The following is a 26469-nucleotide window of genomic DNA, read 5'->3' on the forward strand; positions in this document are numbered from 1 at the left end:
AGTGAGACTGGTGAAATTTGGGGAGCGCATCGTCAGTAGTGTACCTTTGGTTCCTAGGGTGTTTCGGCCTTTCACACTATACACCCTCCCCAAAGGCGGCCAGCGACAGGGTGATCAATCCTACGCTTGCGTCCCATTCCCAATTAGTCAAAGGAGTTGCCTTGTTGTTGATAGCCAACATCCCATGGGACTATGCATGGCAGGGGCGTCTTCCTCCCTGAGTCAAGCATTGTTGACCGCATACCTCCTGGCCCTCTCACTTCGGGGCCCAGCTGGGGTCTTTCCTCTTCATCCAGAGCCATTGACTGCTGCCTTCTGCCACCTCTGATACAGCTTTGATTGCCGAACGCTGGCTCTGGCCCTTAATTCCCAGGTCTCTAAGCAGTCTGGTTGTAGATGTTGCCACAAAACCTCTGCAGCCCACCTCCACTGGTCGGACTTCTGTGTTCCAGCCATGATGCCGTGCTTCGGCAGCTAGATCGGCATAGCGCAGATGTTTTCGCTCATAAGCCTCATCTACTGAGTCCTCCCAGGGTACTGTGAGCTCAATGATGAAGACCTTCTTGAGCGAACGGGACCAGAGCACTATGTCAGGTCTTAGGGTGGTGGTTGCGATCTCCGGAGGAAACACAAGTTGCCGGCCAATGTCAGCTAGCATTTTCCAGTCGCGGGCCAAGCGCAGCTGGTCTCGCTCTAATGGTGTAGAGCCGCTCTTCGGTGGTTTAGCCCCTTCGCGGACAAAAGTCGTCCGTAAGGGGTGTGATGCTGCTGGGGGTGGTAGGGAGTTGGTGGCAGCTCGCTTGTCCTCCAGGGCGGAAGCAAGGTTTTTAAGGACTTGGTTGTGACGCCAAGTGTAGCGTCCTTGGGTGAGGCTTGTTTTACACCCTGTGAGAATGTGCCTGAGGTTGGCTGGCATGGAACAGAGGGCACAGTCCGGATCTTCACCATACCATTGGTGAAGATTAACTGGTGTTGGAAGGACGTCATATGTTGCTCTGATGGAAAAGCTCAACCGCCTCGCTTCCATGGCCCACAGATCCTTCCAGCTGATCTTCCTCTTCTCCACACTGTCCCATCGAGTCCACTGTCCTTGTTTGGCAAGAGAGACTGCCTTGGCCCACCTTGCAGCCTCCTCCTGATGGCGTACTTCCTGCACTACCATCTTCCGCCGCTCTGGTGCAGTGGCCTTACTCCAAGCAGCACGGCTAGTTAGCCCAAGGCCTCCTCTCCCTTGCTGAACATGACCCACAATGTCAGCATGTCTGAGGGCTGCTGTTGCCTCCTGGACTGCTTTTCCTGGCCTCCATTTGCGCCCAGTTGCCAAGGTCGGCGCGTTGTTGCTCACCACTGGGTCTCGAGATTCATTCAGTGTCATCTGGAGCCTGGTTTTTGCACACTTGAATTCCTCTGTTAGACTGGTGAGGGGCAGCTTGAGGACACCATCTCCATAGAGGCCTATGGTGGTAAGGCATCGTGGAACCCCGAGCCACTTCTTTAAGTAGCCTGTGACTCCTCTTTCCATCTTCTCCACTGTTGAGATTGGAACCTCATACACTGCTAGGGGCCACAACACCCGGGGTAGGAGACCAAACTGCAGACACCAGGCCTTTAACTTTCCAGGTAGCTGGGTGTTGTCGATGGACTGTAGGCTACTACTGATGTCTTTGCGCAGCTGTTGCACCTGGTCTTTGTCCTTCAGGCTTGCATCATACCACCTTCCAAGGCTTTTTACCGGCTGCTCAGACACTGTTGGGATTTGGTCATCTCCGATGAAGAATTTCAGGTCAGAGAGTACTCCCTTCACAATCGAGATGCTGCGTGACTTGGATGGTTTAATCTTCATACGGGCCCAGCTGATGTTCTCCTCGAGTTTTCTGAGCAGTCTCCTGGTGCATGGGACAGTGGTGGTCAATGTTGTAATGTCGTCCATGTAGGCTCTGAGTGGAGGGAGGCGGAAACCAGAGTCGACTCGCTGTCCACCAGCAACCCATTTTGAGGATCTGATGATAACCTCCATTGCCATTATGAATGCCAACGGAGAAATGGTACATCCCGCCATTATTCCTACATTCAGGCACTGCCATGAGGTCGTGAACTCTGAGGTGGTGAAGCAGAACTGCAGATCCTGGAAGTACGACTTCACCAGGGTTGTGATGGTGTCCGGTATGTGGAAAAATCTGAAGGCAGACCACAGGAGTTCATGGGGCACAGAGCCAAATGCATTGGCGAGGTCGAGGAAGACTACATGAAGGTCCCTTTTCTCCACCTTGGCCATTTGGATCTGGTGCCAGATCATGCTGGAGTGTTCCAAGCAGCCAGAGAACCCTGATATTCCTGTCTTCTGTACAGATGTATCGACGTACGCATTCCTTTGCAGGTACTCGGACATCCTCTGGGCAATGACCCTAAAGAAGATTTTACCCTCGACATTCAGTAAGGAGATTGGGCGGAATTGGCTGATGTTCACTGCATCCTTCTCCTTAGGGATCAGGACCCCGCCTGCCCTACGCCACACTTTGGGTATTATCTTCTTTTGCCAAGCTGTTCTCATAAGCCTCCAGAGGACCCTCAGGACGTCTGGTGCGTTCTTATACACTTTGTACGGGACTCCATTTGGCCCCGGGGCTGATGCTGTTCTTGCCCGTCGAACTGTGTTTTCCACCTCTTTCCATGTCGGAGGGCTGGTCTCAATATGAAGTGAAGAATATGAAGAAGTGTTCAACATCACCAGTACCACATCCTTCTGTTCTATATCTATTCATAAGTGCAACGTGACTGCAAGGTTGGAATGTCTGACTGAAATACGTTTTTTTTCTCAAATTTGTGGTGTTTGAATTTGTTGATTAAAATGCTGTACATGATTGTTTGGTTGCGGGACAAAATGCGGGACTGTCCCGCACAATCCGCGACGTGGTCACCCTACCTAGAGGTAAAGATATGTCTTTAGGTCTCAGACAAAGTGACCTCACACTGAACGTTTCACAAAACCTCTACAGACATCTGTTAAACATACAACTGGCAAGACCTCCGTTTCTCCCTGCAGCTCGTCTTTCCTTCTCTCGTTTTACTCTGGCTCGCGTGGCTAGGTCCCTCCATTGTGGGAACTGCCATGCTTGTCCAGGGGCTGTTCTCATTCCCTATAGGCACGAGTGTGTCCGTGTGTGCGTCTTTTTTGTGTACTCTTCTGACACTTCAAGCGTTGGGACTGGGGCCGCCATAAGGGTTGGACATGTCTCATTAGCGTAATGCCTTTTCTGTTGGAGAGTCATTATAACGGACATTGATCAGTGGTACTCTGTAATGGGAGCCATTTGAGTAGCCTTTTCATTAATTGGGGGTTATTTAAAGAGACAGGGTCAGGAATGGCTTGACTTTGTAGATGTTGCCATAACCATTAATCTAGGATCAGATAATCCTACCCCCAATCTTAACCTAAACTATTAGGACAGGAAAATGTATCTGACCCTGTATCAGTAATTAGGGGTAACTTTTTTTATTTATTTTACATGTTTAGAAATAGGAAGGCGTCAAGGCTGTCCTGTCTCTAACACTTTGGCTGGAGGGAGGGATGCGAGACTGTGGCTGGAGGGAGGGATGCTAGACTGTGGCTGGAGGGAGGGATGCGAGAATGTGGCTGGAAGGAGGGATGCGAGACTGTGGCTGGAGGGAGGGATGCGAGACTGTGGCTGGAGGGAGGGATGCGAGACTGTGGCTGGAGGGAGGGATGCGAGACTGTGGCTGGAGGGAGGGATGCGAGACTGTGGCTGGAGGGAGGGATGCGAGACTGTGGCTGGAGGGAGGGATGCGAGACTGTGGCTGGAGGGAGGGATGCGAGACTGTGGCTGGAGGGAGGGATGCGAGACTGTGGCTGGAGGGAGGGATGCGAGACTGTGGCTGGAGGGAGGGATGCGAGACTGTGGCTGGAGGGAGGGATGCGAGACTGTGGCTGGAGGGAGGGATGCGAGACTGTGGCTGGAGGGGGGATGCGAGACTGTGGCTGGAGGGGGGGATGCGAGACTGTGGCTGGAGGGGGGGATGCGAGACTGTGGCTGGAGGGGGGGATGCGAGACTGTGGCTGGAGGGGGGGATGCGAGACTGTGGCTGGAGGGAGGGATGCGAGACTGTGGCTGGAGGGAGGGATGCGAGACTGTGGCTGGAGGGAGAGATGCGAGACTGTGGCTGGAGGGAGAGATGCGAGACTGTGGCTGGAGGGAGAGATGCGAGACTGTGGCTGGAGTGCGAGACTAGCTGGAGGGGGGCGTGCGAGACTGTGGCTGGAGTGCGAGACTTGCTGGAGTGCGGGATACGAGACTGTGGTTGGAGGGGGGGATGTGAGACTGTGGCTGGAGGGGGGGATGCGAGACTTTGGCTGGAGGGGGGATGCTAGACTGTGGCTGGAGGGGGGGGATGCGAGACTGTGGCTGGAGGGAGGGATGTGAGACTGTGGCTGGAGGGAGGGATGCTAGACTGTGGCTGGAGGGAGGGATGATGTTTAGGAAGGAGTCAAGGCTGTCCTGTATCTAACACTTTGCTGATCAAACTCCGAGGTGTTGCTTTGTCTATCTGTAATCGGTGTCAGTTCAGTGTGCACAGGAGATACCATACATTACACTGCATCTGTTGTGCCCCAAGTATTTCCACTAAACGCGGTCTCTGAAAAGCAGCCTAGCCAGTTGTACCAACCACAGCAATGTGGTTTACCCCCTGATCAGTGTTGGTGTGTTTTTGAACCAGCGACGTGACCAATGGATGGACATGTGAATGCACAAGAATAAACAGTACAAAGTTCTGCCAGTTAAATTTGTTTTCATGTGAATGTCTATACCACAGGTGTCAAACTCATTCCACGGAGGGCCGAGTGTCTGCGGGTTTTCGCTCCTCCCTTGTACTTGATTGATGAATTAACATCACTAATTAGTTAGGAACTCCCCACACCTGGTTGTCTAGGGCTTTATTGAAAGGAAAAACCAAAAACCTGCAGACACTAGGCCCTCCGTGGAATGAGTTTGACACCCCTGGTCTATACAGTATGAGGGAATTCTTTCTCTTGACTAATTTGGAATATTCTTTTTTTTTTTCATGAATCTTGGACTGGACTCTCCTCTGGCCCTGGTGTCTTGGTTCACAGGTATGTTAAAAATCCTCTCTACTTCACTTTCTGTACTATTAGTTTCTTTTAGCATTCTGTGTGTCTGGCATGGTGTGTAAGGGTGGCATTTGCATGTTCTCCAGGCACACTTGCCAGGGGGCCGCACTCACATAGTCCCCACGAGGGGAGTCTTGCGGAGAAGGAGTACAGGGTGCACGTGGGAGCAGGTTCTCAATGGAGGGGGTGTGGCTCAGCAGCTTTTGCAGTAGCAGCTACCCACAAACCCTTTAAGCCACAGGTGTCAAACTCATTCCACGGGGGGCCGAGTGTCTGCGGGTTTTCGCTCCTCCCTTGTACTTGATTGATGAATTAACATCACTAATTAGTTAGCAACTCCCCACACCTGGTTGTCTAGGGCTTTATTGAAAGGAAAAACCAAAAACCTGCAGACACTAGGCCCTCCGTGGAATGAGTTTGACACCCCTGCTTTAAGCTATTAACTTCTCTGCGCTACGGATCCCTTTTACGGGATCCCTTTCCTAAACAACCGCTAGAATTGCAGGGCGCCAAATGCAAAAATATTACTAAAAATATTTATAATCATGCAATCACAAGTGAAATATACCAAAACACAGCTTAGCTTGTTGTTAATCCACCTATCGTGTCAGATTTTGAAAATATATTTTACAGCGAAAGAAATCCAAGCTTTTGTGAATGTAGCTTTCAATGCTACAACAGCTAGCCCCAAATTAGCATGGTCACGAAAGTCAGAAAAGCAATAAAATTAATCGCTTACCTTAGATAATCTTCGGATGTTTGCACTCACGAGACTCCCAGTTACACAATAAATGTTCTTTTTGTTCGATAAATATTACTTTTATAACAAAAAAACGCCATTTGGGTTGCGCGTTATGCTGAGAACTACAGCCTCGTTCTGGTCCTGAAAGGAAGATGAAAATTTCCAGACGTATCAGATTAAAAAATATTACTAAAAATATTTATAACCATGCAATCACAAGTGAAATATACCAAAGCACAGCTTAGCTTGTTGTTAATCCACCTATCGTGTCAGATTTTGAAAATATACTTTACAGCGAAAGAAATCCAAGCTTTTGTGAGTGTAGCTTTCAATGCTACAACAGCTAGCCTTATAATAGCTTTGTTAGCTTGGTCACGAAAGTCAGAAAAGCAATGGTCGTAGAAACATGTCAAATGTTTTTTATAATCAATCCTCAGGTTGTTTTTAACAAACATAATCGATAATATTTCACCCGGACCATAACCTATTCATTAAGAGACAAAAGGAAAATGGGGTGCCCCTCTCTCGCACGCAGGAAATATTCAGAGGACACCTGACTACTTTTGAAAAAACTCGCTCATTTTTCAAAATAAAGCCTGAAACTATGTCTCAAGCCTGGTCACAGCCTGAGGAAGCCATTGGAAAAGTAACCTGGTTGATACCCCTTTAAATGGAGGTTAGACGGGCCAGGGAACACAGATTTTTTTTTTCTTCTCAGGGTTACATTTTCTCAGGTTTTCGCTTGCAGAATAAGTATTTTTATACTCACAGACAATATTTTGACAGTTTTGGAAACTTTGGAGTGTTTTCTATCCTAATCTGTAAATTATATGCATATTCTACGATCTGGGCCAGAGAAAATGTCTGTTTACGTTGGGCACGTCATTTAAAAAAATAAAAAAATCTGACCCCTAGCGCTAAGAAGTTAAGGAAGAACAAATGCTAATTCACCGACTATCAAGGGCATCGGAGAAAATATTAAAGGTTTTTACTTGGTTGTATTTAGAGGGCACTTTTTGATGGCTGCCGAGGACCGGCTAACTCAAATATGAAATGGCTGTGTTTATAGAAAACAAAGGGCCTATTTATTTGGTGGCTGCCTGCAAACCTGCTGGCTAAGGCTAATCTGTCAGATGGAGCATCGTACTGCAATTATGTCATGACTCACACGTTCTCTTTGAATGTCCTTCTCACTTGTTCAATAGATGACTTGGACCGTTTAATTTATAAACTCTCTTTTGCAAGAGAGACTTGGAAAGCTGCAGGGTCAACAATAGATGAATGTTCTGTAACGTTTTGCCCTACTGACCGAGGCCCAGATAACACGTAATAGGTATGTTACCTGAAGTACAGTATTGCGAAACCCCCGGCGCTAATGCTAATTGGCATACTAGTTCCCTTCTCTCTGGATAAAGTCTCAGTTCAGTCCAATTTCGCTGACTGTAGTTCAAGTTTAAGAAGTGTTCTAAACTGTTTGTGGTTGTCAAATATGCTGTCTGTGTATCTAGACCCCTGACCATTTAAAAAAAATCTAAGGCACCTGTGTCAAACTCATTCCACGGAGGGCAGAGTGTCTCCGGGTTTTCGCTCTTCCCTTGTACTTGATTGATTAATTAATGTCGGAATGTAAGGAACTCCCCTGACCTGGTTTTCTTAATTGAAAGGAAAACCTAAAAACCAGCAGACACTAGGCCCACCATGGAATGAGTTTGACAGCCCTGGTCTAAGGCAATTAGAAAATGAAATAAAGCAATTAATAACACAAGGGACTAACAGAACTATTGTACAACAAAGCTCATTGCTTGGAATTGTCTTTGCACTCCTTTGTGTGTGTGGTCAATTTGAAACAGAAACATGGCGACAGGTTGGGTAAACGGCAGCCGTGTGAGCCCTGAGAGTCTGGCTACTTATTCCTCCCGGATCTCAGAATTCCTGCCTAATCCCGCATTGGGGAGATGGAGAGCAGATTAAGCGACGGGAAATATCCTTCCAAAAGGCCTATTCCCGCTGCTTCTCCGAGCCCTCGCAATCAGATTTCCGGGGATTTGGACGGTGTCTCCAACCTCATTTCCATCCTCTTGGCTCGTTCGTCTTCAGGGAGTGACGGGAGGGATGCTCCACACGAAGGCACACCCACACACATACTCCCTTGCATGCGCGCGCACACACACACACACACTTGCACACGTACTTGGCCATGCACGTGCACACACACACGTGAATTGTGTTGAGGCCATGTGATTCCAAGTCTTCAGAGAATGCAAAAGCTTCGTTAGTAGATTCAGATATTTCAAATTTGGTTATCAATGAACCTGTAAACTACTTTGTATGTGCAAACTGTACATATTTGGGCTTATCCAACTATACAAAATCACAGTTCCAAATTAACTTTGTTGCACAGAGAATGGTGTCTGTAGGAATAATTTGAGCGTCAGTCTTTGAGGCTCCCGAGTGGTGCAGCGATCTGAGGCACTGCATCTCAGTGCTTGAGGTGTCACTGCAGACACCCTGGATCGAATCCAGGCTGCATCATATCCGGCCGTGATTGGGAGTCCCATAGGGCGGCACACAATTGGCCCTGCGTCGTCCGGGTTTGGCCGGTGTAGGCCGTCATTGTAAATAAGAATTTGTTCTTAACTGACTTGCCTAGTTAAATAAAATAAAAAATATATATATTAAATAAGGTGGCTGCGTGTAGTGCCCGAGGGCTTGTCTACAGCACAGGAGGTTGGTGGCACCTTAATTGGGGAAGAGGGACTCGTGGTAATGCCTGGAACGGAATCAGTGGAATGGTGTCATATGTCAAACACAAGAGCTGTGTTCGAATACTCATAGTAACTGTGCTATTTGTGATGTAAATTGAGTTCATGCTATGTTTATTGGTCATAGTATGGATATAGTTAGTATGCCAAAAGTTCCCGGATGTCGTACTACATTCGCCAAAATGCGAAGTATACAAGCAATGGACACTATGTCTATGCTTTTAGGGCCCATAATGCAATTCTTTATAAAATGGGCATAGCTTCACGTTTTCAGATTTGAAGAAAATGGCGGAAAATATGCAGCCGAAGTCCGGCGAGAGCGGATACAAAATCGTTGCGTTAACTAATTATGACAAATGTTGACCAATGTAATGAAGTAATGACCTTTCAAATAAGTTACGTTATGTTGGCTGACAATTTGTCCTTACGAACCGCATAGCATATCATTAAAGCAGTATGGTCCGGTATGTTCGCTACCTACTGTAACGATAGTTGGCTACTAATACATCAAACTTGCCAGTATATTTACTTCATGCTATCTAATTACCCAACGTTTATTGACTTGGTTATTCATTGCTTAGCTAAGTGGTATAGTGGTTCGGGTGTGTTCGTAAATTCTCACTGGCTATCTACTGATTTCAGAGCACTCTCATCTGACTGTGCCAGAGCACAGAATAACTGATGAATTTACGAACGCCCAACACACGTTGAATGTGGCCAGTGTCAGTAAACATTGGCAAAAAGCGTATTTAAATTGTTGCCAGCAGCACATTTATCAACTCTCTGGATAACATAAACTGCCTAACCAGCTCTGCTAGAGCGAGTAAAATGGTCAGAGTGAGGTGTTCTCTCATTTGTGTCTGGAAGTAGCTAGCCAGTTAGCTTGGGTGCTTGACTGCCGTTGTGAGGTCAGAACACTCTGCTCAACCCTACTCCTTGACCACAGGGTCCAGTGTGCGCTCCGAGACTAGGGAAACGCTCTGAATTTATGAACGAACAATCTGACAGAGCCCTGAATTTATCAACCCCCTAGAGCGTACTCTGGCACTCCAGATGAAATGTACGAACACACCCGAAGTCTAGCTAGTAATTTGTTATGCTAGCAGGAGTTTGCGTAGCAACGGCATCAACTTCCGGTAGACAGAGTACGCTCAACCGCTCGGATACCGTTAGTTTACAGTATACTAAAAGGAACTAATAGTATATACTCATTTAAGTATGTAGTATACAGTATGTTAGTATGGGTATTGGAACACACCTAAGGTTTCCATGTGTTTGATACCATTCCATTTGCTCCGTTCCAGCCAGTATTAAGAGCCGTCCTCCCCTCAGCAGCCTCCACTGCTCTACAGTACTCAAGCCAAGGTACAGGACATTGATCCCCTGACGGGAACACAATGAGAAGGTCGTTAAACACCAGGCTGGGTTATCGAGTGGATATGCGGAGAGGAAATTCTTCCCTGCTGGAGGTTGTGTGTGTGTCTTCATATGTGAGTGTGCGTTCATGAATGTACTTGTGCACATGCCCATAGATATCCTCCTCATCCCTCGCTCCTCCAAAAGCCCAGTTGCCGTCCGATTAATCTTGAGCGGCTCGCCAAGCCTAATCAAGCTAACCGTCTAATCTCAATAAGAGATTTACTCCAGTCCAGATAAGACTATTCTAGTGCTGAGCGATTAGTGTTTTTTGAGGTCTGTTCAGTTTCTGTTATATGTATATATATTATTTTTATCACTGATTTTCCATTTCGGTTTCAATCATTTTTTTTTTTACATGAAATGCATTATGAAATTAAGATTTTAGAGCTTTTTAATGGAAATTCCAAAGCCAAAAATAGTGTACGTTCAATTGCCATAACATTGAAAATATTCCATTGTCTGTCAGGTCCACATTGGGTAAATAGAAAAATAGGAAATTACTATAAAATTGTGTATTACTTAGTTTGTATTTGATGACTTTATCATTTTTCATTGCTTAGTCAACTCTTCTCTGCTCAGCCAGTAGCATCCAGACAACCATCTGACGTTATCTCTGCCACTACTCCCCATACTGTACTGTATTTAGCTAGCCTGCCTAAGTGTTATGCAGAGCTGCCTGACAATCATTTTACTCGTTCTTCAAAGTAGATGAGGCATACTTTCATCAACTGTCTCTATCCCTCTCGTCGTTGTGAACATTCCTCTCTTGTGCAGTCTGTGTGTGTCTAACCTAATGTAGCAGGTGAAAAAGTGGATCCGTCTTTGTCCGAGCCTGAAAAAAAGGGGGGAATGGATTATTGGTAATTGCAGTTAATTACAACGTTTCTGAGCTGAACTATATTAGTTGAATATTTGCTTAGTGAAAACTGCAACTCCCTTCCACCCAGCGTCCCACATAGTTCTTGACTTGATTTCTCTCGTGAAGGATTTGATTTCTCTCGAAACGGCGCGTTGGGCTCTCAAAAAAATATATAAAAAGAACTAAAAGTATTTCAAGTAATTGAACCGATGTCGGTCAATTAGCTGTTTAATAACCAAAAACCCCCAGAAATGTTGGTGAATCGCTCAGCACTAGACTATTCTAACGCTGTCTCGCCTGTGACTAACCCTGGACTAGGGGGAGCCAAGCCCTGATTAGATCCATCCCATAGAGGCGTGTTGCCAGTCTCACCCCCATCCATCGTTACGGGGCTCAGCCTTATCTTTAGGACAGATGTGCCAACCATACAGACTACTGACAGGCCCTTTTTATGTGCCACAAGTGCAGATTCCAGATCAGATGGTAGCCGTGCCACGTGAGTGGGTGGGTTGATGGATGGATGAATGAATGAATGGATGGATGAGGGCCAGGGTTAGCATGCACTTTATCTGTATTCAAAAACGGTAAAAAAGTAGACGGTAACCATAACTTTATCACTGCATTGTATCAATCCCACAGCATGTCATTGCCTCTTTTAGGAATGTACAACAATTGCATATACCTCTTGTAAGACTACCATATTTGGTCGTGACCCCTCCCACGTTTATCACTCATGGTCATGCATGTGCGAGTGTGTCCATGAGCATCTTCACAGATTAACACCAGAGCTTGCACAAGTCCTTTTGATGGTGTGACTGTGAATTCCAGGTTCTGAAAGATTGACACCGTATATTGCACTACTTCCGTGAACGATATAGCTTCGGGTGTGAGTGTGTGAATTCCTGCTTTTCAGATATCAATAACAGACATAGTGGAAATGTGTTAGTGTTTTACGTTTATAAGGTTACACGTGACGCTAGTGGTGTATGCAGCTGTTGGTGTGACAAATACAGTGCATTCGGAATGTATTCAGACCCCTTGACTTTTTCCACATGTTATGTTACAGCCTTATTCTAAAATGGATAAAACAATTTCCCCCCCCCCTCATCAATCTACACACAATATCCCACAATGACAAAGCGAAAACCGTTTAAAAAAAAATGTTTTAACAAATATATAAAAAATGTAAAACAAATACCTTATTTACATAAGTATTCAGAGCTTTTGCTATGAGACTCGAAATTGAGATCAGGTGCATCCTGTTTCCATTGATCATCCTTAAAATGTTTGTACAACTTGATTGGAGTCCACCTGTGGTAAATTCAATTGATTGGACATGATTTGGAAAGGCACACCCCTGTCTATGTTAGGTCCCATAGTTGACAGTGCATGTCAGAGCAAAAACCAAGCCATGAGGTTCATGGAATTGTCCGTAGAGCTCCGAGACAGGATTGTGTCGAGGCACAGATCTGGGGAAGGGTACTAAGACATTTCTGCAGCATTCAAGGTCCCCAAGAATACAGTGGCCTACATCATTCTTAAATGGAAGAAGTTTGGAACCACCAAGACTGTTCCTGTAGCTGGTCGTCCGGCAAAACTGAGCAATTGAGGGGGAAGGGCCTTGGTCAGGGAGGTGACCAAGAATCCGATGGTCACTCTGACAGAGCTCCAGAGTTCCCCTGTGGAGATGGTTGCTCTTCTGGAAGGTTCTCCCATTTATGCAGCAGTCCAGTAATCAGGCCTTCATGCTAGAGTGGCCAGATGGAAGCCACTCCTCAGTAAAATGCACACGACAGCCCGCTTGGAGGTTGCCAAAAGGCACCTAAAGGACTCTGACCATGAGAATCAAGATTCTCTGGTCTGATGAAACCAGATTGAACTCTTTGGCCTGAATGCCAAGCGTCACGTCTAGAGGAAACCTGGCACCATCCCTACGGTGAAGCATGGTGTTGGCAGCATCATACTGTGGGGATGTTTTTCAGTGGAAGGGACTGGGAGACTAGTCTGGATCGAGGAAAAGATGAACAGAGCAAAGTACAAAGATCCTTAATGAAAACCTGCTCCAGAGCACTCAGAACCTCAGACTGGATCAAAGGTTCACCTAACAGGACAACGACCCTAAGCACACAGCCAAGACAACGCAGGAGTGGCTTCGTGACAAGTCTCTGAATATCCTTGAGTGGCCCAGCCAAAGCCCGAACCCGATCGAACATCTCTGGAGAGACCTGAAAATAGCTGTGCAGCAACGCTCCCATCCAACCTGACAGCGCTTGAGAGGATCTGCAGAGAAGAATGGGAGAAACTCCCCAAATACAGGTGTGCCCAACTTGTAGTGACATAACCAAGAATATTTAAGGCTGTAATCGCTGCCAAAGGGGCTTCAACAAAGTACTGAGTAAAGGGTCTGAAAACTAAATGTGATATTTCAGTGTATTTTTTAATTTGTATCATTTTTCAAAAATGTCTAAAAACCTGTTTTTGCTTTGTCAATATGGGGTATTGTGTGTAGATTGATGAGAGAAAAAAAACTATTTAATCATTTTTAGAATAAGGTTGTAATGTAACAAAAAGTGGAATAAGTCAATGGGTCTGAGTACTTTCCGAATGTACTGTAGCTGGGCAGAGTGGATTATTTTGTTTACGTCTGTTTGCATGAGTGTGTGTGTGGGTATGTCTGCTGTGTATGTTTGCGTGTGTGCGTGCATATACAGTATTTATAACATATGATTACAGTATTTGTGTGGTATTAAGACAGGGTTATATATGGGCTAGTAGGACTTAACACTGCTGAGCTGTGTGCATTGTGTATAGGAGGCAGTAAAGCTGACATTATAAAAAGCTCAAAGTAATGAGCTCAGACCAAATGTGGCCTCTGCTCTATGGTCGGCTGTTCGGGATTATTCAATGTAAAACATGACTGGGAGCTCTGTTAAAGCCAGATATCTTTGACGAAATGTTTAAAGAGTCCTGGTGGCTATCCTACTTAACACTTGATCACTCGACTAGTCGTTCAATGACAATGGCACATTTGGCACCTGTTTTATTTCTACATTATGATTAACTACTCAATGGATGACACAGAGTTTGGAACATGCAGGACGTGATTCTTATCACATGCACGTTGTGCGTTCATCGTATACGCGCCGTTCACTTTGAATCGGCCCCTCATGGACAGCATAAAAAGATCCATCGGCAAGTTTCTGCTCATCTCGGAGCATTTTATCCATGTCAAAATATTGCCTGGCGAGTTGTTCGTCGGGCCAAGACGACCAGCAGATAACATTTCCAATTGAAACGCGTCCAAGACTCTCACAAACCCCATCACAAACCCCATCACAAACCCCATCACAAACCGCACAGGCCTCCTTACGTTCCCACCCCTTCTGTGTTATGAACCTTGTTCCACCTTAAGTTCCTTGTTGTCGATTGGATTTAGTGGAGTTGCATGGTCTTTAGGTAGGCGAAGAATTCCGCAACACAGGAAACGTCACGGTGTCCATGTGACGTGTGTTAGGGTGGAACGAGGGCCCCAATGCTTTCGGTTCCCCCTGGAACCTGGCAAAACGCTACACATGCCAAGGCTGCCTTTTAACACTGCATTCCCCACTTCTGAGAGCGCTGTGTGTGTTGTAAGGCTTCTGTTTGTGTGTCTCTTTACGCCTACAGACAGATGCGGCCTGTCACACAGAGAAATAGGCAGATGCATTGGTAGATGCACACATACACAGACAGACACTTACGTCCATGGTCTCTCACACACACACCGACACACACAAACAGGTTCTCAGTATCAGTCCTGGGAGGGTTATGGTTGCCTAACCTCAACCATAAATTAGTCAGTTCCACTAAGCAGCAGAGGAGCAATTAGGTCCACATTCCAGGGTATCCTCGGTCATCCTGTAACCTTTGAACCTCTGGGCCTTGTAGAGACATGTCAAGCCTGTTGGCATTTTTTGGCCACAGATACACATAGTAAAAAAAAAACACACACATACACACTAGGCCTCAGCCCGTGTACTGTAATCCATCGGTGATTGCGAAAGTGAGGGTCTTTATCGTAAATGCCTAAACAAGACAAATCATATCTATCACAAGGCAGCCAGTGTAGATGGAGAGGATTCTAGGTATCTGTCTCTGGCTCAGCCATGTTTACAGAGAGCATGGAGTGTGTCTACGTGGAAAGATGGGTGTGGACTAGGGAGGGAACAGCAGGAGGGGAACGGAGAAATGGATCGAGATGTCAAGGTGAGTGGGAGGGCAAAGACGGACAGACGGGGAGGAGGAAAAGAAGCCGAGACCAGTAGGAGAGGCGGGAGAGGGGGAAGAGCGAGAGCGTTGCTTGTTTATGACGTTTGCAGAGATGGAAGACGTGCCATGGGGAGATTAACTGTCTCAAGCCGAGGAATGTTGACTGCTGGAGTTTATTTCCATATATCTACCGATCACACCGCCGACACACACACACATGTACTGCCTGAGATTGTTTACGACCACTATCTTTGCTTTGTCTGGACAGCGAGAACTACAGCGAGGATTGCGGAGTTGTTTTAGGCAGGGAGGTATGGGGTAACGTGTTTTGAACAGGAACCTATACTTCAGGGGAGTTTTAACTTGTATTTTACTTCCACGTAAGACTTTCTCCTCAAGTTGACCCCAGAATCAACATCCAGGCAATATGTTCAGTTCAAACCAGAAGAAAGCAGTTGTACGGCCTATCCTACACCATGATGGAGGGTGGGATAAATGTTCAATTAAAACGGATTGGGAACTTCAGGTGGTCACAACAGTACATTTCGTCTTTGCAGAATCCACTACACCTGGTAATGGGTTTGTGAAAAAGTATAACTGCTGTCGTCAGATCATTATAACTGAAATCTATTGTGAATCTTTTGTGGAACTATTGTGGATCAGAAGACTCTGTAGGTTAGAGGGTGGTGCTAGCACCAAGGGTGGTTAGTTTGATTCCCGCAAGGGTCACAAGAATAGTTCTAAATATATATTATCATCATTTAGCAGATACTTTTGGATAAAAGTGTCTTAAATTACCTATTGTAATATGATATTGTATTCCAGTGCGACTCAGTTCATCTCTGTTTTTGTGATGTAGCCCTGAGCTCTATGTACAGATATCAGGATGGGTTTTTGTTGCCGTTGTGTGTGTGACTTTTTGTGCGTGTGTATGCAGTGTGTGTGTTTTGCGTTGACGCTGTGTGTTTATACAGGTGACAGCCGGGTGGCGGCGAGGGGCATTTTAGAAGGGTAATGGGATGCATCGGCAGGAGTTTGAGTAAATATCAACGCGTGGGTGTGAATATTCACAGTGGGCATACAGTAAACGGACACACACACACACACACACACACACACACACACACACACACACACACACACACACACACACACACACACACACACACACACACACACACACACACACACACACACACACAGAGGGCTCTGGTTTGAATCTCCTATCTGTCATATCAGTGCGGAGAGAGCCCTCTTGAAAAAGCGAGCCACAAAGTGGACCCTGTCAACATGGCATGGTCTGAAAAGTGTCTTTGAGACACACTGCTCATGATGTCAAGCAAAACGGATGTTATTGTTGTGTTTTTTTATTTTCTTCGTCCTATAACCTCCAGACACTGACAAACGAGCCTTGTCACCAGCAGTGGCAAGTTTTCTTGTCAGTCGGCAGCATCTCTATAATGGGGTTGCTTAGGAGGAGACCTACTACTCTCTCAGCCAATTAGAGCGGTCCAGGAACACCACAGGAGCCAATTAGAACATGCCTCAAACTCCTGAGGAGCCAACTAAAGGAGGGTGAGTTGTGTGGTGTTGGTGACAATTGTTTTGGAAGCAGTGAGGACTGAGGCAAAGTGTGTGTGTGTGTGTGTTCGAGCCTGCACGTGTGCGTCAAGAGAGGACATTCTGATTTAGAGCTTCAGGCTAACTTCGTTATGGTTCTCTGACATCACCTGTGGAAGATATGTCATGGTCTGTGCCAGATTTTTTTTTAAATCTCTGCCAAGTGTGGCGCTCCCTTAAAGGTGCAAGACCAGTTGTCGTCTTTATGGTTATATGTTTACAATGTAGACGGGTGGATTTCTGCATGTAAATGTTCATTTGTTCGCTATGTCTTTCCATGCAGAACATGAATGTCCCTTGTAACAACACATTCACAAATTTAAGTATCATGATCAATTGTCAGTCATCATGACTAATTGCATGCCTAAACATCTCCGTATCCCTTTAAGAAACATCACAACAACATTAAATATAGGCTTTCTGAGGCATTCAACTCCCAGTGATAGTTTCCCCTCATCCCCTTAATTCACTAGAGGCCATAATCTCTGCTATAGTCTTAAAGAGAGATTTACTAAAGCCTTGTATAGGCTTAGTCGTTTACCAGTAAGTAGACTTAAATCTTTCACAACATCGTAATAACAATAGGGAGTAGGAGTTAGTCATCCATAGACTGATCTAAAGTCAGTTTTGCATTTGATCACTTATTTGTTCATATTTGGATGTGAACAATTTAAGCTGATCTTAGATCTGTGCCTATTGTACCCAGAGCTGATGATAACAATGTAATTTTGCATTTGTTAGTGTTAGGGCTTAGTGGGTTGAGTTGAAAAAATGACACAATGTGTGAACTGTCTGTGATTTATTTAGAATTCAAGGCACACTTAACCAGCATGTCTACCGCAGCAATACGCCATCCCATCTGGTTTGGGCTTAGTGGGACTATAATTTGTTTTTCAACAGGACAATGACTCAACACACCTCCAGACTGTGTAAGGGCTATTTGACCAAGAAGGAGAGTGATGGAGTGCCGCGTCAGATGACCTGGCCTCCACAATCACCCGACCTCAACCCAATTGAGATGGTTTGGGATGAGTTGGACCACAGAGTGAAGGAAAAGCAGCCAACAAGTGCTCAGCATATGTGGGAACTCCTTCAAGACTGTTGGAAAAGCATTCCAGGTGAAGCTGGTTGAGAGAATGTGCAAAGCTGTCATCAAGGCAAAGGGTGGCTACTTTGAAGAATCTCAAATATAAAATATATTTTGAAATGTTTAACACTTTTTTTGGTTACTACATGATTCCATGTCTGTTATTTCATAGTTGTGATGTCTTCACTATTCTACAATGTAGAAAATAGTAAATATAAAGAAAAACCCTGGAATGAGTGTGTGTCCAAACTTTTGACTGATAGTGTGTGTGTGTGTATACACACTTCTAAAATCAAAGGTGCGCCTCTGCTTTAACTCACTTCTTAATCCCCACTGACACATATCAAATTAGTGTCGTGGAGGTATACAACTTATTAATTATGTAGTACAGTAGAGAAATCATGCAGAAAGTACCCTACACAATCGCAAAGCACGTGAAATATATTCACATGCGCCGCGCAGCACACAGCCTAGTTTCAGCGGAATATCTTCTGCAGGCAGCAAGAGCGCGCAGCTCTCAACTGGTTTTGGCATGGAGCAGCTCACAGAAGAATGACATCGGTAGGGTAGGTAGGAAAGACGTTTCAACTTAGCATTTACTGGTCGATGTCCTAACTAAGACAACAATGGGTATGCAAACAAGGCATTGAAAAAGGTTTTAGTCCAAGGTCTTAGTTAGTAGGCTATTTGTGATGCGCAATTCAGTCGTCATGCCCTGTTTGCATCAGGGGCGTAGGCATTGGGGACCCAGGCCCACCCAATCCGATTGAACAAAAATAATACATTATTGTTACCAAAATAAATACTCCTCAGCACCCCCCCCCGGACTTAGAACATCACATTTTTTGTTGTTTTTCTACAATTAAAAAAAGTATGATTTTGAGAGGGCAAAACTGAAAAATATATAGGATAACGAATAAAAAACAATAGGAAAACACAGGATTCTTCACACAGGGTTCCTTTCCTTCGCTGGGCAGGCCATTTAGGCAATTTTAGTATACCCACTTCTCCAGACTCCACTACACCACTGCATAGGGCCGATGGAAAGACAGCAGCCACACACAGCATGATGTTAAAGATAAGCAGTCCATTCATTCAGACATAATAAACCAGTAGGTCCCAATCATAAGACTACAAAAACACAGCCATTAGGCATTTCCCAATCTGAATACAACTATTACTTAACGTTGCAAAAAAAACATTTACCGGTGACCTAAAGTGATGCGCTACGGAGTTTATACTTGAGCGTTCAATGAACTGTACGGTGAAACACTAGGGATAATACGTTTTTCATAGGATATAAGTTGTGGACCAACCCAGCCCGCATGAATGTGTGTGAGCTATATACTCATAAGCATATTTCGTACACAAGCACGCACCAACCCTTTAATAAAGTACTTTTATTATGAGACTTGCTTCAAAGTACCGACATGTTATGCATGTCTACCCACACACAAATATTGCACGATACACATACAATGTCCCTCTTGTGAGTGGTGGTTGCATCTGAAACCGGTCTCTGAGAATTAGAAACACAATTCTCCATAAGTCACAAAAGCAACCACAGACATGTTCATAAAGCCACACACACACACACACACACCTACACACAAACAGTTAGCCTGCGTCCTTAGACATCTGTAATCTGTCTGATCCAATTAGCCAATTCCATCAACAGCCGTAGAGGGGGGGGGGGGGGGGGGGGTTCCTGGGCAACAACCGCCTTGAGCAGTCGCTCCAGGCAACACAGAGGCACCCACTCCACCTCACCAGTGGGTCTTCAATTAGTTCTGCCTGGCTACTCCTTGCTCTGTTTCTTTATCTCTCTCACTCCCTCTTCTCTCTCCCTTTCTCCCTCTTTCTCTCTCTCTCCCCTATCTCTGCTTTTCTATCACTCTTCTTCATCTCTGTCTGCACTCTTCCACCACTCTCATTATTCTCTCCTCCTTTCCTTAAATTCACTCTTCTCCTCATCTTCCTTCTTATGATGTCTTTGTTTATCCTCTCTTCACATCTTTTCTTTCCTCTCCCTCACGTCTCCCTCTCTTCTTGCTCTCCACCTGCCATCTTCTCCTTTAATTTGGACAATTTCCCTGCATCAAAAATACTGTTTTTCCCCACTGTTTTGGACTGCAGTATACGAGAGTTATGGATAGAGGTGGCAACAAAAGAGCTTATGAGACCTTGCTTTGTTCATCCCCTTATCACAGTTTGCCCCATAATTGGGGTTAATTGCTCAGTCCCGATTTGACATTTTGTTCAAGCCCTTACTGTTGGAATGCATCCTCCGTTAAGTTTGTTCCATTGGAAGAAAAACAGTTATGTTTATACAGTCGGAGATATGGATGAACTCTGAGTGTCTGCCTGCCTGCCTGCCTGCCTGTGTATGTCTATGACCATGTCCATTGTGTCTCTGTTCTCCCGGACATTGTTTGTCATCAGGCAGTAAGCCATTCTGATTACCCAGCTGACGATAAGAGCAAAATCAGAGTGGGCAGTGAAAGCACATGATGTCTTTGTCTCGTCGCTACAGTGTGTAGTCTCCTGCGTTGTCCCAAATGGCATATCCTAGAGTTAACACAGACAGATGAACCCGTGGAAAATAGACGGGTCCCGGGATTAACCCCTGTGGCACTCTGTTACTAAATTGACCCCTTGAATAACCCATCCACCATTGTAAAAACGTCAAAACCACCCCCAAAGGGTCTGTAGGGTTCATGGCAATGTAAACCGGGCCAATCCTTGACCTTGCTGCACTCCACTTTACTACGGTTGTAATCCCATCAGTGATTCAGCCAATCAGCTCCTTGTAATTCCCCTCAGCTAACCCCCACGTCATCTGTTAAGATGAGGTTGCAGTAGAAGTGCTCTGAGGGGAGTGGCTGTGGTGGCTCTAGAGTGTGTGTGTGGGGGGGGGGGTTCTGGAACACTTGAAGCTCTGACGTGTGCGTGCGTGTGTGTGTAAGTGTGTCCGTTTCCCTCAAGTATGACTGGGGGGAGGGCGTTTCGCCTGTTGGGCAGTGATGACATTGCTTTAACAGGGTGTAATAAGAATCAGAGGTCTCTCACTACCTGTTACCAAGGGCAACCAGCAAATGGCTTCCAGAGGGGCTGAAATGCGTAATCTCCATTGGACACGTTCGCACATACACAAAGGTGCATACACACACGCACACACAAACTCATTTCAATAGACATTCTCTCCCCTCTGCAAAATACCAGCGGGGATCGTATCATTAGAGCTCTGTAGTGTGGAGTAGTAAAGTTCCTCCCGTGATGAAACGCTCTTCGCCATGTTTTGTGAGTAATCGGGAATCGTTATGGTTATCCCACAAGGATGTTCAGCACTGTTCAGTGGAACTGATGTCTTCTTTGTCCAAGAACAGACTGGAAATTCCCTGACTGGTTGGGAGTCATTTATTGATGTGCTCGTTTCATAACAGGAAGTGAGGTCACGCCAATTGATCACAAGTGACGGTTCCGACCTAACTGTCAGGCTGTTGGACAGCCATGGATGAGAAGTGATGAAAAAAGAAGACGAGACCAAATCGGAAGAGAGGGGAATGAATGAGTGAAGGAATAGAACACTGGAGAGAAAGTGAGCCGGGGAGAAAGTCAGGAGTCCTAATACAAACCGAAGGATCGGCGAGGAGGGCGTGTTTGAGAAAGAGGGATGGACATTTAGAGGGGAGAAGTTGAGTGGAAAGGAAAAGAGAGGAGGAAGGAAGCAGAGGTTTTCATTAGGTGTGAGGGGGAGTGGAGTCAATGAATCATGGCCTAACGAGGATGGGCCTCATTACGACCCGGTGTTGCCACGGGGACAGATTGAGAAAATGGACGTGGTTAAGGCACGCCGGGATACTCGTTAGAACTCATTAATCATTGGTCACAACCATGTCTGCTAGCTTCTTGAGGAACCATCTTTGTTCTTGAGGGACACATTGAGAGAAGTGTAGCTGTAGTTTAAGTCAGATTGAAGAGGAGATGGGCTCGAATATGAATGAGAAAATGGGCACCACGGAATTTGGAACTAAAACAAGCAGGGGGAAAAATAGGTGCTCATTCACCCAGCCACATCATTTCTGAACATTTGGACAAATTCAGAGTAAAGTTTCTGGAGCACTTATTTGTCTTTGCGCTCGTGTTAGTGGAAGTCTGACAGACTCTATTAAAAAGTCAAGGGTATACTCCGCATTGAGCCCTATCATTTCAAAATGGAAAAACTTTAAATATGGATGAGCAAAGAAAGTTGATCAAAGACACGGTCATCACACAAGTTATTACCTGGAGAGTTGTATTTAGTAAATAAAAGTGTACTTTTAAAAATTTTATTTCGCCTTTATTTACCCAGGTAGGCTAGTTGAGAACAAGTTCTCATTTGCAACTGCGATGAAAGCTGATATAGCTGATGAAAAATCAAATATGGCTCCGCTTAGTCAGCTGGAGTGTGCTGTCTGTTTGTCAGGCTACGCTCTCTTTTTGCTGTTAGTTTGGCTTAAAAACCCGAGATCAGATGAACTCTCTCTGAACTCTCTGTAGGGACTTTGTAGCAAAGTATAAAATACACACACCTGTAACTGCATCAGCCAATTGTAAACCCTTTTTAGGACTGCAGCCTCCTTGCTCAGAATTTTCTTGTATGTAGATTTGTCTGTCCGCCCTGTTTGAGCTTAACTTTTCTTCACCTGTTCTCCTTTTCCTGTCTCTCATAACCATTTCCCCCAGTCAATTATTCTCTTTATTGCGGATGTCGTTCTCTCTGCCACTTATTCATCCTTTTTCAACCCCCCCCCCCCCCCCCCCCCCCCCCTCCCCCACACACACACACACTTCTACATCATTCTTTCATATTTTCATTTTCTTTACCTCTGCATCACCCCATTTCTGCCTGCTCTTATTCTCTGCCTCTCTCTCTTCCTCTCTCTCTCTGCCTCGCTCTCTCTGCCTCTCTCTCTCTCTCTCTCCCTTTAGTTATTGGTCTTTGTCTCAGCTCATGGTTAAATCCAGATAGACTCCCTGTAGACATGTTGGCCATGAGAGGTAGCTGTCACAGGCACGCCCTTTTACGCAATCACTCTCTCAGATCGGTGTCCTTATTGTAGATTATTTTTCACTGCCTTGCCTAGAGGGAAACTGGAATCAACTTGAAAAATGGCTCCATTACCCAAGCGTTCTAGGACCGGCAGTATGTCCAGTCTTTGGAAGGGCTAGAGATATGGCCAAGCAAGCTGCATTGATCTTTGTCCTAACATACCATTATTTTCTCCCAAAGCCAAACTGTTCTCAATAAATCTCAAATGCATCAATGGAGTAATTCATTAACCCCCCCCCCCCCCCCCCCCCCCCCCCCCCCAAACTCCAGATAGCTGCCTGGTGTCAGCCAAACATCCAATTCATCCAGTAGTCAAACAACCTCACAGACAACTTGTTCAACTTGTTGCATCAAACACTCAATGAAGTTTGTCAAATACAGTACAAACGACTCTCGTTGTGATGGATTTTTTATTTTTGAATGACGGAGGGATTTTGTGACTTGATGTACAAAAAAAAAAAAAATCAAACATTGGCAGTGTAAAAAGATCATACAGAGAACACCATTATTGTGGAATAAGCGATATAAACAAAGGCATTTCTAAAATGAAAGGGCCAGCGGAATGAAGAAAGAGGCTGTACTTTGGGTAAAAGAGTGATGCATAAAGAGACTGTAGATCAACAGAAAGGCAACAACCGGGCTCGTTGTGGAATATAAAAATGATCTGTATTACAAATCCTGACTCAGAGGAAGTCGAGCTGACGGACAGATTGAGAATGGGAAAGGCATCAGAGGGTGAAATGGGGGAAAACGGCATATCAGGATAAAACCCTCAAACATTGTTTTGTTGGAGAAAGTACAAGATAAAAAGGCAGTGACGGGGTAATACAGACAGATGATGGATCATAACAATAGGGCCATTATGAGGCCTGAGGGCTTTCCATTCGTCTCTTATTCGGCTTCCTATTGGCCAGGTGGTCTCTCTGGGTTGCCGTTGCCACGGTAGCAGGTTTGTGCTATGGCCTCACCTCAGTGGTCATGTTCCTCTCTGGTAAGATTAGATTAGAGTGCCTCAGCCAGTCTCCTGTGGGGCTCCGCTGTGTGTTTTAACTCTTGAGCTCACGCTCGTTAGTCAAGCTAAATTATAATTGGACCAAGGCTTCCTTTCCAAAAAATCTGATTAGTAAAGGTTATTCAACAACAACAAAAAACGTTCCCTCCAGTAAAAATGGTCAAATCCAGGAAATAGGCTACTTTTAACATGATTGTTTTTGTTTTAATAGTGATCGAATAGCACGGTAAGGAAGGAAGTTATTCTAATGGTAGTTCTTTACTTTTATATTTTTTGGAATTAATAGTTACATTTGCAGACAGACAGATTGTGTCGTCATTTTATGATCGAGATCTATTTACGTGGATGTCGTCAGTCAAACCTAATGCCACTGACCGCCATTCCCCACTAATAGGGGACCATGTTGTGGTCACCATTGAAGTTTTGAGTCAACCACTCTTGCCCTCCATTGCGCCCCAAACAGATGGTTTTGTCAATGTTTGTATGCTGATTACATTAGGAGGCCCTCTCTCTCCCACTCTGTCTCCCTAACTACAATCACGAACCCTGGATTGGACGGTCAGAGGGGTGAAGCATTAGACGGGGCCATTTTGTTGTGTGTTCAGAAAAGTCGACGTTTCTGATATAAATGTTGTCCTTCTTGTCGTCACAGGACTTGGCTGAGGACCACTCTGCGGGGGTCCACCCCCACCTCCCTCTCTTCTTTCTGAACCATTGTTTCTTCCACTTCCTGTGAACTTCGACGACAGTGACTGATTGCACGCTGCATCTGCCAGTCTCCGCTGGTTCAAGACTGTGAGTATCGATGAGTTTCCCTCCTATTGCAGGGTGGTTAGATGTTTCATTGAGCTCAGTGGAGCAGTAGGTAAAAGCAATAGCACCATGGGAGAGGGTGTCTTGGGGGATTGAATTTCTCAGCCCGGTGATTTTGATTTCATTATGCACTTTACTTGATCAGCAAAGTCCCAAAGTATTGTAATCCCCCTATAGCAATGCCGATCACAACCTTGATGCAGTTACTGGTGCAATATCTAAATTGGCAGCACTTGTATAAGCTCCGGAGACATATGGTTAGCCAAGTCAATTGTGTGTGGCCCTAACGATATTACTCTGATCTCTCTCTCTCTCTCTCTCTCTCTCAATGTTGTCACTAGGGCTGGGAATTGCCAGGGACCTCACAATATGTTTTTATCACGATAGTTAGGGGCCGATACGATATGTATTGCGATTCTCACGATTCTATACGTATTCCGATTCGATACTGTGATTTTTATTATTGTGACTCGATGTTCCAAATATATTGCTCAACGTATGTGTGCTGCAGAGGGACAGGAGAGCCATGAGAAAACAGGTTAGCAAACGGGCTGTGGAGAGGTTCTTGTTTCGAACAGACGGGTCTCCTCGCAAATCTTGTACTCCTATCAGCCATGTTGGCAGAATCCTTTGTGTGGGATTGAATGGGACTGCTGCACTGTCAGGTGTGCCGAGGTTGGCTTTGTGCAGGGAAGGTTGCTGAGAGTAAAGGTGAAAATAGACATGGTAACAGTCAACAGAGGCACGGGTAGACCATTCAGCCCAGGTGTGGGGAAACCCTGTTAGTTTTGGGCCAGAGTGTTGACGAGTTGTCAGTCATTATTCCACAGCAATTCATTTTAGTCAGTATTTGGATAGAATGTTGGCTCACCTGAATTTTCAGCTGTGCTTACGGTTTCTGACTAAATGGAAAAGCATGCGAGATGATTCTCAAATGTAATTGCAGGGGTAGTCTTTCCTCACTCACACCCAGCTGAGTGGTCAACATAGGGTCACTTTTAAATCATTTGATAATGGGGCACACCTTGAGCAGAAAGGGAGGACATTGACATTATACTGACCCTGTATAGAATGTCCACTTTGTACTTTCTGAATATTGTGTTTGTTTGATTATGGGGTTTTCACCTGCACTCTCCAAGGTTTTCTTTTTGTCACACAACACAATGCCACAGATGTCTCAAGTTGTGAGGGAGCGTGCAATTGGCATGCTGACTGCAGGAATGTCCACCAGAGCTGTTGCCAGAGAATTTAATATTAATTTCTCTACCACAAGCCACCACCAATGTCATTTTAGGGATTTTGTCAGTACATCCAACCAGCCTCACAACCGCAGACCATGTGTAACCACATTAGCCCAGGACCTCCACAGCCGGCTTCTTCACCTGCGGGATCATCTGAGACCAACAACCCAGACAGCTGGTGAAACTGAGGAGTATTTCTGTCTGTAATAAAGCCCTTTTGTGGGGGGAAACTCATCTGATTGGCTGGGCCTGGCTCCCAAGTGCACTGCACCCCTGCCCAGTCATGTGAAATCCATAGATTAGGGCTTAATTAGTATATTTCAGTTGACTGATTTCTTTACATGAACTGTAACTCAGTAAAATCATATATTTCTTTGCATATATACAGTACCAATCAAAAGTTAGGACACACCAACTCATTCCAGGTT

At 45.3% G+C, this 26469-nt stretch overlaps 1 protein-coding gene across 1 annotated transcript in view; it reads left to right on the forward strand.

Moving 5' to 3' along the window:
- LOC120022219 (semaphorin-6D-like) overlaps nt 1–26469 on the forward strand; it is a 109980-nt gene that overhangs the window by 40485 nt on the left and 43026 nt on the right. Inside the window, exon 3 of the mRNA XM_038966098.1 lies at nt 24640–24782. The gene's annotated coding sequence lies outside the window, so the exon portion shown is untranslated. The remainder of the gene's footprint in view (nt 1–24639; nt 24783–26469) is intronic.

Source organism: Salvelinus namaycush, chromosome 27 (assembly GCF_016432855.1).
Source record: "Salvelinus namaycush isolate Seneca chromosome 27, SaNama_1.0, whole genome shotgun sequence".
In the NCBI taxonomy this organism is placed as follows: domain Eukaryota; kingdom Metazoa; phylum Chordata; class Actinopteri; order Salmoniformes; family Salmonidae; genus Salvelinus; species Salvelinus namaycush.